General features: G+C 38.6%; 1 protein-coding gene and 1 non-coding gene across 4 annotated transcripts in view; both read left to right on the forward strand.

Annotated features, from left to right (window-relative positions):
• UMAD1 (UBAP1-MVB12-associated (UMA) domain containing 1) overlaps positions 1-14,215 on the forward strand; it is a 339,161-nt gene that overhangs the window by 41,508 nt on the left and 283,438 nt on the right. The window lies entirely within an intron of this gene.
• TRNAC-GCA (transfer RNA cysteine (anticodon GCA)) lies at positions 1,802-1,874 on the forward strand. The gene has a single exon. It is a non-coding gene; the product is annotated as a tRNA-Cys (tRNA).

Below are 14,215 nucleotides of genomic sequence, written 5' to 3' on the forward strand. Positions count from 1 at the left end.
GCAAATGCAAATGATGTTTTGCATTTTTGAATGAGAAGGGTCTCTGAATTTTATCAGATTCTCAAAGATCTGTGACCCTAAAAAGGTTAAATAGTGACTTTTCTAGCTATGGCTAGGTATACCAGTGTTTGCTAGCCACTTGGGCTGTGGTATCTTAGGGATTTTTTTTATGTCAGAGACAGGTTGCATCCTATTGGCCACTTTTACTAATTTGGATTCAGAAAATAGAATGATTTTTGAGCAGCCAAATAAAAATTAGGGAATAATTACTACTAGTAAGATACATAGCAGATGAGAGATGTCTGTAAGGAGGTTACAGTCTATATCACAAGAGGTGCAAAAATGAAAGTCAAGTAACATTACAAAACAGTAACATCAAACACTTAAAAAGCTATTTGATGGAATGACTTATACCATGGTGGTCTCAGACAGTTCGTTAGTTTGACATTGTTTCTCTGCCTTACGCTGTCACTTACACTCACTGTGAGTATACTGTTTACTCTTCCAGGGATGCCTTCAGGACATGCTGCTGTAATTAGGTTTTTCTCATTTAAAGAACTAAAAAAATAGGCGAACGATAATGGATATGTATAGATCCCAAACTGTGGTTGGGCAATGTTTTTACTTGTTGTCTTAAACACGTAATTAGTAACCAGTAATGACAGTTTGCCCTTGGTTTGCCTCTGCATGGACCTCTCACTGTTTGAACCAGGATGTTTTTCTGCTCCCAGGCGCAGGGGCCAGTGTTTCCTTTATGCAGAGTGCCTGGCCTGGTCCACTTTGTCCGTATCCTGTTAGAGTCAGATCCCACGTCAGATCTTGCCTTTCGGTCTCTAGAGAGCTCTGTCTTTGATCTCATGGTGTACATTTTCTCCCATCATTTAGTTGCTTCTTAATCTCATAGGACCTCCTATATCGTTTTGTAATGTTATTTAAACTTTTTACTGTTTTGCCACTTAGATGGTAGCCATACAGATCCCTTGTCTGTTGTGTATCTTACATGATAGTCAGCATGAGGATTTCCATAAAGTATATCCTCCATCCACAAATTGTTAACAGTGTTAGTTTTGAAAGTGTTAGTTGCTTAGTCATGTCCAACTCTTTGGGACCCAATGGGCTGTAGCCCACCAGGCTCCTCTGTCCATGGGATTCTGCAGGCAAGAACACTGGAGTGGGTTGCCGTTCCCTTCTCCAGGGGATCTTCCCGACCCAGGGATCACACCCAGGTCTCCTGCATTGCAGGCGGATTCTTTACTGTCTGAGCCACCAAGGAAACCCCAAAACAGGTTTTGGAATGACTTCTAAATCATTTAGTATTTGGTTAGAAAACTGGGTAATGACTCCTATTAAGGTGTTTTTCCAGTGAAAATATACCTTTGTTTGGCTTCTGTCACCCATCTCGTGGACTTAAATTTTACAAATTTTAGTTATTAATGCAAACGAAAGTAAGTATTCAGAGCAGTTTTGCCCGCCCCAAATCCATGCCTGCCCCTTCTTCCATACTTCAAAGGATGCTCCTTCCTCTGTATGGCCCAGTCCACCTTGCCAGCTTGGGCACCTGTGACAGTTCTCACTAGTTGGACCTGAAGGGCTCATAGGCAGACCCTGCGGAGACAGCCACCCCTCCCCTGGCGGCTGTTTTATCTCGATGAAATGCCTGATGCGTTTATATCCTTTGTTGCTATCTTTACTGAGGAGAGGTAGCCTGAGACAGAGGGAACATGTTGAAGATGGCAGAATAAAATGTGGAAGCCACCTGGTCCGTGATGACGCTGCTGAACTAATCTGTTTACTGATGAGCTTCCCTGTGGCTCAGCGGGTAAAGCATCTGCCTGCAGTGCAGGAGACCCAGGTTCAATCCCTGGGTTGGGAAGATCCCCTGGAGAAGGGCATGGCACCCCACTCCAGTATTCTTGCCTGGAGAATCCCATGGGCAGAGGAGCCTGGTGGGCTACAGTTCATGGAGTCGCAAAGGGTCGGACATGACTAAGCAACTTACGCTTTCACACTTTCACCCGGTCCATGATGACACTGCTGTTTACTAGCTTGGGAGTTGTCAACCTCTGGGGTTCTTGTTAGGTGAGATAATAAGCTCCTTGGTTAAAGTTTAAGCCACTTTGAGATTGACTTCTGTTACTTGCAGCTGAAAATGTCTGGACTGATGTTTGACAGCTGTGCCTGCCACGATGCATCCTGCTCGGTAATCTTTGTCGGCAGAGCCCCTCTTAGTGTTTGTGTCCAAACTTTGTGGAATACATGTATGTTTCAGTCAAGTTATTAGGTGATTTATATATAGGCAAAGTTTATATCTATGTCCTGTAGGACTCTATTGTTAACAGACCAGTGTGTGGGAAATAATCTTGAGCTACATTTCAAATGAAAGGACTAGACTGCCAGAGTCACGTGTAAATATTTCAAAATGTCTGCATCAGAAGGATCTGTATCTTGATTTTACTGGTGACAAGGGAGGCCAGGCCTCTGCTACACAGCCACTGGTGAACAATCATGTTAATTGTTGGGAGATCAGGAAAGGAGTTCAGCATGCTAATATCATCACTTGCTAATATTTACATAGGCAATCTACGGTGTCTTAGTTATATTTTAAGAAATTGATTAGTAGGTCTAGATGGGACATTCTAATTTGTCCAATCTAAAATAATGAGGAGTAGGCTCCCTGGTACATTTTCCTTTGTGTCCGTTTTCAGGAATGGATTGTTGACGTTACTTAGGCAATTCCTTTCTAATATGAACCAGCTATTTTATTAAGTCAGCAGTCCTGCTAATGATAATATGGCCTTAAACTTAATATAAACTTAAAGCAACATACCTGTATGACTCATATAGCTTTGTGTGTTACAGATTTAGAAATGTACTATTTTCAAAAATGCTGAAGGCATTAAATGAACTCATAATTCTTTTTTTAAACTTGGAAAATTGGGAGAAAAATTGAAATATATATGTTTCCTTTGATCATCCCCAATAATTCTAAAGTCATTTTTTAAAGCTTAAAAACCAATATCTATTATATTATTACTTGAATTGCACATTAATTATGTTCAGTACATCAGATTTTAAAGAAGAGTTTTTAAAGACAGTGGTAAACTTTCATTAATCTTATTTTTGAATGTTTACATTTTGATAATTATAAATTGAGATATGATTTATATCATTCTGCTATTAGTGGGAGTGAGACAGCATATAATTTTTAGTGCTGGAAGGGGATCTTAAAGATAATTTTATGTAGCCTCATATGTAAGTATTTATGAGTGAAAGTTGTATATTCAGAATACTTTGAGATATGTACATTCTTTTTTTTGGTGGACAGAAGATGGAAAGGTAAATAGTGTATAGAAGCTCCCTTATAGAAAATACCAAATTATGATATGAACCAATTATAGTAAAAGCATTCCCTTCATGGTGAGATATAAATGCCTTTCTAGCCTCTGGGCATCTTTTTATTGCTAAAGTTGGGTTAAATTTACCACCACAAAAATTCAGTTATGATTTCTACCTCTTAGGAAAATAAGCAAATGCGTCCAAATATATTTTAATGTTCTCAGTTCAGATAAACGTTTCCTTTCCCCAAGGGTGAGCAGTTTCTTGCAGCTCCTTTTATGTCTCCAAAATTACAGGACCTTGACGCATGTGGCACAAGTGTGTTGTTACTTCTCAAGTTACGGTCCGCGTGCACCTTCCTAGAGCTGGGCAGAGGCGGTATACCCCCCCAAAACCGGGCAAGAGTATTCTCTTCACAGTTAGTGGGAAAAAAGAAGCTGATGGAATTTCAGCTTTTTCATTCTGAAATTTTTCTTAAATTCAAGAGAGAGCCAACATTAAGTTTCAAAGCAGGTGGGCAGGTAACACGTATGAAGAAGGTGCAAAGGGTCATCAAAGGAATAGCTTGCCAACAGAAAATCATATTTACTTCTGTAGCTGTTTTATTCTTTGAACATTTGTAGTCATAGTCATGGTTTTATATTTTATTTTATAGCCTCAAATAAATTGAACCTTGTGTGTGTGCTAAGTCACTTCAGTCATGTCCAACTCTGTGCGACCCTATGGACTGTAGCCCTCCAGGCTCCTCTGTCCGTGGGATTCTCCAGGCAAGAATACTGGAGTGGGTTGCCATGCCCTCCTCCAGGGGATCTTCCCGACCCAGGGATCAGACCCGTGTCTCTTATGTCTCCTGCATTGGCAGGCGGGGACTTTACCACTGGTGTCACCTAATGACAATTTAAACAGACTAATTAAGTGTAAAGTTTTGGCTAAAATTATAGTTTGTGTGGTAGAATTTGAAATACCAATATTTCATCGTGTCGTGCAAAGAGTATTTAGACTTCCAGACATTTCATGGTATTCGCTGTGGGAAAAAGATTTCGAAGGAGAATGTAACTCTGCTGCGGGTTTTCTTCCTCATCATATGCAACTCAGATCCCTTTACTGGGGCATGGATTCTTCATGTGGTAAATGAGCAAGTCAATTAGATTTTTATCTCTGAAGTTGTGGTTTGTTTTTAATAGGGTAACAGTTTAATGATACCTTCTGGGTTCTCTGTATTTAAGGCGACTGACAGATCCCTTAAGTTCTTCTCATCTCTGTAGGAGTAAATTGTTGGTACTGAAGTGTTTTCTGATACTTTGAGTTCTTTCTCAGGAGGGCAAGAAATCAGTCCACCAGCTGCCAATCAAAAGTCAGTGTGAAGTTTTTTAGTTGAAATTTTATGTGGCTAATAGCCCCAATTTAGCCTGACTTATCTTTTATTAAAATAGTCCTGAAAACAGAAGGAACGTCTTATAACCATACCAAAATGCAAAGGTGACAGACAGCTTAATGCCAGAATCTGGGGTGCAGTTAGACTGAGAAAAAAACTGACTAATCTCCTACACATGGCACAGTATGTCAAGTCCTATATCTTACGTACATAGAACTTGGCAGTCATCCTACTCGATCCTTGGGATTTTGTTCTGTGAAGGAAGCAAGGACTTTGTTCCTTTCCTGCACTTCCCTCCCACACAACACTATCTTTCTTCATTCCAGAAAACAGCTGATCAGCAAGCAGAGGAGGCACTGTGATAATGGAGAGCTACCAGGGGGTAGAGTTTGCACCAGTGAAACAGTGGAGGCAAGAGTAGACATCAAGCTAGTGCTGGTGGAAGTGATGTTGAAATTTTTATGTTTATTCTTTTAATGTCCTTATAAGGACCAATAGGAGGAAAAAGACAATCCAAGAGAAGAGTTACACTGAGAGAAAGCCTAGGAAAAAGATGCAAATAGATTGAGTGCTGTGTGTACTCGCCTGCCTCCAGCTGGTGGGAGTTTATCTTTGAACAATCTTTATGGAAAACAGATTGGCAGTGTGTATCAGATGCTTCCCAGGTGGTTCAGTGGTAAAGAATCCCGTTGCCAATGCAGGAGACCTGGGTTCAATCCCTGGGTTAGGAAGATCTCCTGGAGAAGGAAATGGCAACCCACTCCGGTATTCTCACCTGGAAAATCCCATGAACAGAGGAGCCTGGCGGGCTACAGTTCATGAAGTTGCAGAGTCGAACATGACTTAGCAGTTGAACAGCAGCAGCGGAAGTATCAGAAGCTCTAAAGAAGTAGATTCTCTTTGCTTTATGCTATGTTAATACTAAGTCACTTCAGTAGTGTCCGACTCCCCGTGACCCCGTGACCCGATGGGCTGCAGCCTGCCAGGATCCCCACCCATGGGGATTCTCCAGGCAAGTATACTGGAGTGGGTCACCATTTTCTTTTCCAATTTGTCATCAAAATGTAAACAAATACAGTTTATACAATGGCATGTTTAGCATAAACCTTTTTTTTAGTTATATAATTACATATTTTGTGTGATTAAAAATTCTTTGGAAAGAAAAACATTTATTTATAGACCTTATGATTACAGGTGATTTAATTTTTTCATCCTTTTGACTGTTTATCTTTGCATATTTTAGTTACTTACTTTTATTGCAACAAACATTTTACTTGTATAACCCCCAAAGTCAAAGAGAGTCCCAAAGATGTATGTCCCTCAATCCTGGATTCTTTCATGAAAACTGAAGTTCTCCAAAAAGCAGAAGTGCCTTTCACTCTTTACCACTGTAATGTCATTGTGCCTCTTGTTTCCAGTTCACCAGACATCGATCAAGTAAACATAAATACTGTTAGTTTCTGTTAACATATTTAAGTAAATCATTATAAATATTATTTTAACAGGTTTTAGGCCAGAGTATAATATCATCTTAGTTTTTATTTTTCAGTAACTTAATAATTTACTGCATTTCTTAGAAGAGATAACATATAGGGAAAAGATAGTCACCCACTTGTTATTTGAATTTCTCTCACCTCTGTTCCTGGATGTTGATAATCCTTCTATTCCCTAAATACCTTTATGCAACCAGAACTTGCAGTGTATCAAAAGACATCCTTTAAACATTGAAGTCAATTTTAAGGTGAAATTTCACTGTATTTTATAAATAACTTGTGTAAGCTATGTAATTTTTAGTGGATTTCACACACTTGCTCCCTGTTTAATTTTGTATAGTCTGCTTCTTGGCAATTTTAAAAAAAATTGAAGTATAGTTGATTTACAGTGTTGTGTTAATTTCTGCTGTACAATATACTGATTCAGTTATTACACATGTTATACATGTGTATACATGTATGTGTATACAGTTATACACATATTCTTTTAAAAAAATATTCTTTTCCATTACGGTCTATCATAGGACATTGAATATAGTTCTCTGTGTTGTATGGTGGGACCTCGCTGTTTATCCATTCCACATACGAAAGCTTGCGTCTGCTGACCCCAGCCTCCCACGCCATCCTTCTCCCAGTCTCCTCTGCCTTGGCAACCACAAGTCTGTTATAAGTCTGTGAGTCTGTTTTCTGTTTTGTAGATGGTTTCATTTGTACCATATTTTAGATTCCACATATAAGCAATGTCATACGGTATTTGTCTTTCTCTTTCTGACTTAACCCATTTTGCTGTGGATGGCATTATTTCATTCTGTTTTTTTTTTTTTTTGGCTGGGTAGTATTCAATTGTATATATGTACCACATCTTCTTTATCCATTCATCTGTTGATTCATTTTAGATTGTTTCCATGTCTTGACTATTGTGAGTAGTTTTGCTATGATTACAGAGGTGCATGTTCTTTTTGAATTAGGATTTTGTCTGGCTATATGCCCAGGAATGGGATTGCCAGATCATAATTCTAATTTATAATCGTAATTCTATTTTTTATTTTCCTGTACTTGGAAATCTTAATAATATTAATGTGAAGTTTTATATTTATCCTCATATGTTATTTTGCATAATATATCTCTGAAATTTGAAGTTTGAACTTTTAAACTCTAATCATAACCATGAATATATATATAATAATTTTTCTTTACAGTGTGTTGTTGTATTGATTGTTTAGTTAATAATTGCATGACTGATGTTAGAAAGGTTTTTCCCTCTGAAGAATAAGATCTCCTTTTTTTAGTTGTCATTATTTTCAGGTGATTTGGAATGTCTTGTTAATGACTCACTGACTGAAAGCAACTGGATGTTTTAAAATTTCAGTTGAGTCATTAGGCACTTGGAACAAATATATAACAGCCTTTCATTTTAGAAGAATCTTATCTTTTTTCCGTCCCTATAGAGGAGCACTCTTAGATAGCTGGAGGTTTACCTCTGAGTCATATTTCAACATCCTGAAGAAGGATTGAAGCATATTTTCCAAATAGAGAAATCCCCCTTGCCTCTCACCTGGTAATCATACAAAAGTTTGTTTACTAGTCTTCAACATTTTCTTCACCACAGTTTATCTCAGGCAGAATTTTCAAACCTCACCAATTTTAGGATTTTACTTGTAACAAAGAATGGTTATGTTCTATTAGATGAGAAAGGATGTGAAAAGATAAAAAAAAAAACCTGCTTAACTTTTGTCCCTTCATCTTTTTCTAGACCTAGTAAATGGATTTTTACTCTGATTTTGTCCACTTAATTTTGGTTACATGCTTCTCAACCATGTCCCTTCCTTGTTACTTTTAGGCATAGAACTTCCTAAATGTTGAGTCTCAGAGCAAAAACACTCATGCTTTTCATGTTCTCTGGCATTAGCAGCTGTCCCATTGAATTTCTGGCAGTGGAATTTTTACAGACAGAATCTGACCCCTTGCTCCATGGCCCTGAATAAAGAAGCCTTGCTTCTGGGCGTGTGTCCCTAAGCAAGGACCTTCCCCTTTCCTTCTGAGTAGACCTCGCATCTTTTATATCTGTGTATATTGGGATTATCATTCAGGTATCCTCTAGGTTCTTTATTTTTTTCCACATCTGTCTTCTCACATGATCACAAATGATGCCTATAAATTAAACAGCATTATTCAGATTTCATTTTATGCACTCACTGTTGGATTTAGTAAGGCAAGAGTGTGAAGGAGTGAGATAGATTGTCAGTCTTTATCAGTACTCTTGATTTAAAAGGCTCTTTTAAACACAACTTATCTCCATGGGTTTCTGACAACACTGTTACCACTCTGATTTGTTTTCTGCTTGAGCTCTTATGAGACTCATTCTGTTCAAGTCAACATTGATTGGAAGAGTTAGGTACATTAAGGAACAGTAAAAAACAAACAAACATGGCTTGATTTGTGAGGTACATACAATAAAGATAATTTGGGAAAACAATGTGGAATCTTAGATGTGTCTTAGTATAAAATTTTAATTTTCCAGGAAACAAAAACTTATTAGAAGACATGAGTTTAGCCACTAGAAATGGCCATGAGGTCTGATTTGGAAATAGAATAACTTGTGGTATGAATTTGGAAGTTAAATTATGGAAATTCAGATCTCAGTTGATCGTGGGGAAGCATATTTTCCCCAGCCATTAACCAGTGTCAACTGCTTGAAATTTATCGATCTCAAGGCTCTTCCTCATTTGTTGCCAGTAACTCTCCCTCATACAGAACAAGTGACTCACAAGCTCAAGCTAAATGAAACACTGTAAAGATTTTCTCCCTCTCAAACCTCTCAAAGTTGCCTTTGAATAGTGGGCAGCGGTCCTTGCCAACTGGCTTACCTTTAATAACTCCATGGCTGGGGCCCTGTCAGCCCAGACTCAGATGTAGTCACTTGCCCCCGCCTTTTTTTTCTTTTTTAAAGACTGCCCTTTTCAGACATTCCATCTGAAATCTTTTAAGAACAACATAAGACTCATCACAGATTTATTGATTTTTCCTGGGCATTGGACTATGGGAAGCAGAATCATCTATGACCTAAGCTTTGCAAGCTCAGTAAACACCCTCCCCCATTCCAGGTTCTGTAGAACTTCAGTCTTGGTATGTGTTCCAAGAAGAGTCAAGTAGGAGTGGTCGATAGTAGACCAGATAATGTTCAGCAAGGGTGAATTAGATTGTTTTGCTTTTCTTCTTATTTTTAAAAATTTATTTTTTTTCACCCATTGAAATCTTGATGAACACATTCCTCTTCTCCATGAAGTATGTACTTGACCCTTCGCTAGACTACAGAGAGATTAACATCTTCTACAACAATGCTGATGATATAGGGTTATATATATATATATCTACATATATATATATATTTTTTTTTTTTTGGACAGGTCTCTCACTGTATAGTACTTCTGCTGTCTAATTTTTGTCCAATAGAACTGCTTAATATTTATTGCTTTAACATCAGAGTCATCAAGTTTTCCAGGTAGTTTACAATACTTAGCTTGCTTATCAATGAAAGACTTAAGAAGCAAATAACTTATCCATTTCATCTTGAGGAGTTTAAAGTTATCTGCTTAAAACAGCTATTTTATGGGTAACTTTTAGAGATTTAAAAAAATTTTAAAAATAAATAATGGAAAATGCACTTTGAAAATTTATTGTGGCCTCTCTCTGTGGCAGTTCTACTCATACTTTTATTTTCCAGAAGTACCCCAGTGACAGAGGGGCATGAATGTGTGCCCCCTAAAGCCTTTGGGGGTGGGCATGTGACTTTAAGGAATTTTCTTCCTTCCTAACTAGTGTTATCTCAATGTGAATATTGCCCTCAGTGCAAAATATAGCGATGGTTATTTTAACATAAAATGCTTGAAAGCTGTAGCATCAGACAATGACTTAGACGCATGGGGGATTTGCTGTGTTTCTGCTTTGTCACCATATGCCTTCCCACATTCTGCAGACACTCCTGGGGACTCTCGTCTCCCACTTTGAGAAGTATAAATCAGAGTCCCTCAGTTGCTTGAATGACTTGGTTTAAAGAGACCAGAAATGTTTGGGAGGAAAATTTTGATGTTTCTCCAGGCCATGTCATAAGGGGTTGTAAAATGGCCTTTGCTTTGGGAAGTCGCTTGGAGTGGATTCCTTATCAGTCTGACCCTCTGTTCATTTGACTGTCAGAGCATATAACTCTTCTTTTTAATTAGAAGTAGAGAATTTCTGCACTACAGATTCTAGCCAGGAAGTGTGTTATCTGGATCTTCTTTGTTGTCAAGTTCTTATCAAACTTCAATAACAAGCAGTCTTAATAGTGGATTGCCTGAAAGAGAAATAATTCTTCCATTACTCAAAATAAGTCCTACCCTTTTTTGGATATGAGCTGTGTGAGAATCTGATGAAAAATGCCCATGTACCCATGGGCCCAATATTTCACGTACAATTTCAGGAGAGTCATAGAATCCTAGTAAACCATTCATGGATTTCTAGTTAAGTTACTCATTTATCCAATAAATTCAGTAAACACTGAGTGCCTACTCAAATATTTATGCCCAAGGGCTAGACACCATGCTGGTAGGCATGAAGATAAACAGCTATCTCTATTTCTGAAGAGATTTTATTTATTATGAGTTGTGTACACTTTATCAGGTCTTTTGGTGAAGTTAATGAATCGAAGATAGGTCAGATCTATTTCTGTGAAAAGGTTGAAAAATACAACAATTTTCATTTTTTAAGCAAGTACAAAGACTTACTTCTTCAGCGTATTTTTAGAAGTATTATGTGAGTGCATCTCCCCCTCCATCTCTGCTATCAATTTCAGTCCAATTTGTAGAAGTTTTAGTGAGAAATGGTTGTAAGTCTACTTGCAATGTGTTTAGAACTTAGCCTTTTCCTTTGAAATCACTTCTTGAACCAGACCCACCTGACTTACTAAGTGTTTGAGATGGAACCATTGCAGATTTCATTCTGTCCAAATATTTTTTCTGTTTTGTGGTGTATTGTATAACCAGAGATCCTGACTGGACAGTTCAGTCCACTCTTTTGACTATCAAATAGCCTAGTTTTCTGGGTGAGCGCTGCAGCGTTAGCATTTCAAGTTCTTTTTTGCAGTGACCTCTTTCAGCCTCCTTCACCAGCCTCTGTTTTATTACCTCCCCTCTTCCTCTGTGGTTATTCAATGGTAAGGGGAGTGGGAATCTTGTCTTAAAATCAGCTCATCCCAGAGTGATTTGGAGCTGAGAAGTAAAAGCCGTTGATTTTTCCTGTAGCAAAGTACTGCTGGCTTATGTGCGTAGCGGTTCCCCCAACCCCAAGGGGCACTGGCTCCATCGGTTTACAAGAGCATCAACCTTTCTTAGAATGGTTTTGTGTTTTTCCTTCTTATCAGACTGATTTTTTTTAAAGGTAATAGAATGGTTTTTAGGCCTCTTTAGATTCTTTTTCCAAGTGATGATTTAAAAGTTAAAGCTGTTTATGCTTTACCCATTTGTAAAGTTGGGCCTCAAGTCAAAATGTTGGTTTCCTTAGGATTTTACAAGAATTTATGAATTAGAAGGACAGATCTGTTTTATTTTTACTTCCATAAAAATAGGGAAATCGTTAAACTGTTTAAAAATAGTGGCACCAGGCTGAACTAAACGGGAGCACTGGAAAGTTTCACTTTAGAAACGCTGTGAATCCCTAGGGTGGTCAGTGGATGTGATGTTCCCATCTGTAAGGTCATCTTGGAAATAGATTCAGTTCTAAGTTTAGGACCAGAAAGACTACTTCCTTCCTCTAGGCTCTTCACATTTAGCCCAAAAGATGTATTGAATGAGGGCAGATCTATTTTTCAATCCCACAACTTCTTGGGAACCATGACTTGTGAGTCACCATGACCTTCCTGTTCATATGCGTACATGCATACGCTCGCATGGGCTGTAGCCCGCAAGGCTCCTCTCTCCGTGAGGCTGATTCATGTTGATGTAGTGGCAGAGCTAACACAATATTGTAAAGCAATTATCCTTCAATTAAAAATAAAGAAGGGAAAAAAAGAACACTGGAGTGGGTTGCCATTTCCTCCTCCAGGGGATCTTCCCTCCTCAGGGTTCGAACCTGGGTCTCCTGCATCTCCTCCATTGGCAGGTGGATTCTTTAGCACTGAGCCACTTGGGAAGCCAGAGCTCATGTAACACCTTACAAGTATTATTAGGTGTTCAATAAATATTTTGAGTTGAGTGAAGGGGAGTGGATGAATTTGCGTGGCAAAACCTCTAAACTGAGTTTTGGGTTATAAATAAAATGATTTACATAAGTGGAAATCAGTCTTTTGTTTGCTTCTAGTCAGATTACATCTAGAAAACTATATTTAAAGATAGGAAAAGTTCTAAATATTAGTAAAGTATTTTTTTCTCTCAAAGTGATATTTTACACACTTAATAAGCCATTTAAATATTTGGAAGGTGCTCACTCAGTTAACTAACTCATTCTTTGGGGGGGGGGGGCAAACCCCCAAATCGAAAAGTTTATACTGAGAAAAAGATCATATAATTCACACTTGGATCTTTACAGAGATTTGGTTAAAATTTGTGTTGTTGGTGTTCAGTCGCTGAGTCGTGTCCGACTCAATCCCATAATCTGCAGCAAGCCAGGCTTCCCTGTCCGTCACTATCTCTTGGAGCTTGTTCATACTCATGTCCATCGAATCAGTGATGCCATCCAACCATCTCATCCTCTGTCTTCCCCTTCTCCTTCTGCCCTCAGTCTTTCCCAGCTTCAACATCTTTTCCATTGAGTTGGCTCTTCGCATCAGATGGCCAAAGTACTGGAGCTTTGGCTTCAGCATCAGTCCTTCCAATGAATATTCAGAGTTGATTTCCTTTAGGCTTGACTGATTTGATCTCCTGGCAGTCCATGGGACTTTCAAGAGTCTTCTTCAGCACCACAGTTCAAAAGCATCACTTGTGTATCAGGCATTTAATAAACATGTTCTGTATTCTTATAGAGAAAAATGTGTGAGGTTGAATGGAACCTATTGTACCTTTTTAAAACACACATGCAGCTTTAAAGGAACTATAGAGTTTCCTCCTTGTAGGACTCAGGGACCCGCAAACTTGTGAAAATGAAGTTGTGACCAGCAACTTAAAACCTTCAGAGGGAACTTAGGTAGGGGAACTTAAGTTGGAGGTGTATCTGTGTCAGTTTTTGCATTTTCCAAATGAAAAGAGTAAAGCATGCTAACAGCAATCTACATGACATTTTATACACCTTGAATTAGGGATACTAGACTCTTCACTGCTCGATTCCATGTACCAGCCCTTGTTTGCCAAGGACTTCCCTAGATCTCTTGCTGTGTCCCATGATTATGAATTTGTGTTGCTCTGCTGAAGATAAAATATTTATAAAAGCATTTTTCTGAGCCTCCCCTCCATTGAAGTGTTCTTGTCTTCCTGCTTTTCTGACTCACAGTTGGCCTTTGTGTCCTGCTTTCCAGTTAGTTCCTGCCTTAGAGAAGTGCGATTGGGAGGCTGATTAGGGTGATTAATGGGCCGTGTCTGTGTTTACCTGTACTTACCTCCCTGTCTGCCTGTCAGCCCCCTTGGTTGTATCTAGGATACAGCTGTTGATCTCCCCAGGATTACTTCGCCACAGACCCTTTTACCCACGTGTCTGCTCTCTCACTCTCTGAAGATGCCTGGATGTACTTCCTGTCTGCCATCTCCCTTTGTCTTCTCTCAGGTTACCACTGTAACTGTCCGCTGTTTCTTTGCCCTCCACTCTGCTTCCCTTTTCTATTTCTACTATCTCTTCTTTTATGAATTTCTCCAACAAGAGAAGGTCATGATTTGTAAAACAGAGAACGGAAATTCACACTGAAGTTCAGGCAGAAAAGGTGTACAAGAAGTAGTTTTACACACAGTTGGGTTTTATGGAAGGGATCTCAAACGAAAGAAGTAATTACTATAGAGATATCTAGTCATCTCCTCCCATTATTTTTGTGATTGAAAGCTAGATTTTATGT

The sequence above is a fragment of the Muntiacus reevesi genome, chromosome 6 (genome assembly GCF_963930625.1).
Source record: "Muntiacus reevesi chromosome 6, mMunRee1.1, whole genome shotgun sequence".
NCBI lineage: Eukaryota > Metazoa > Chordata > Mammalia > Artiodactyla > Cervidae > Muntiacus > Muntiacus reevesi.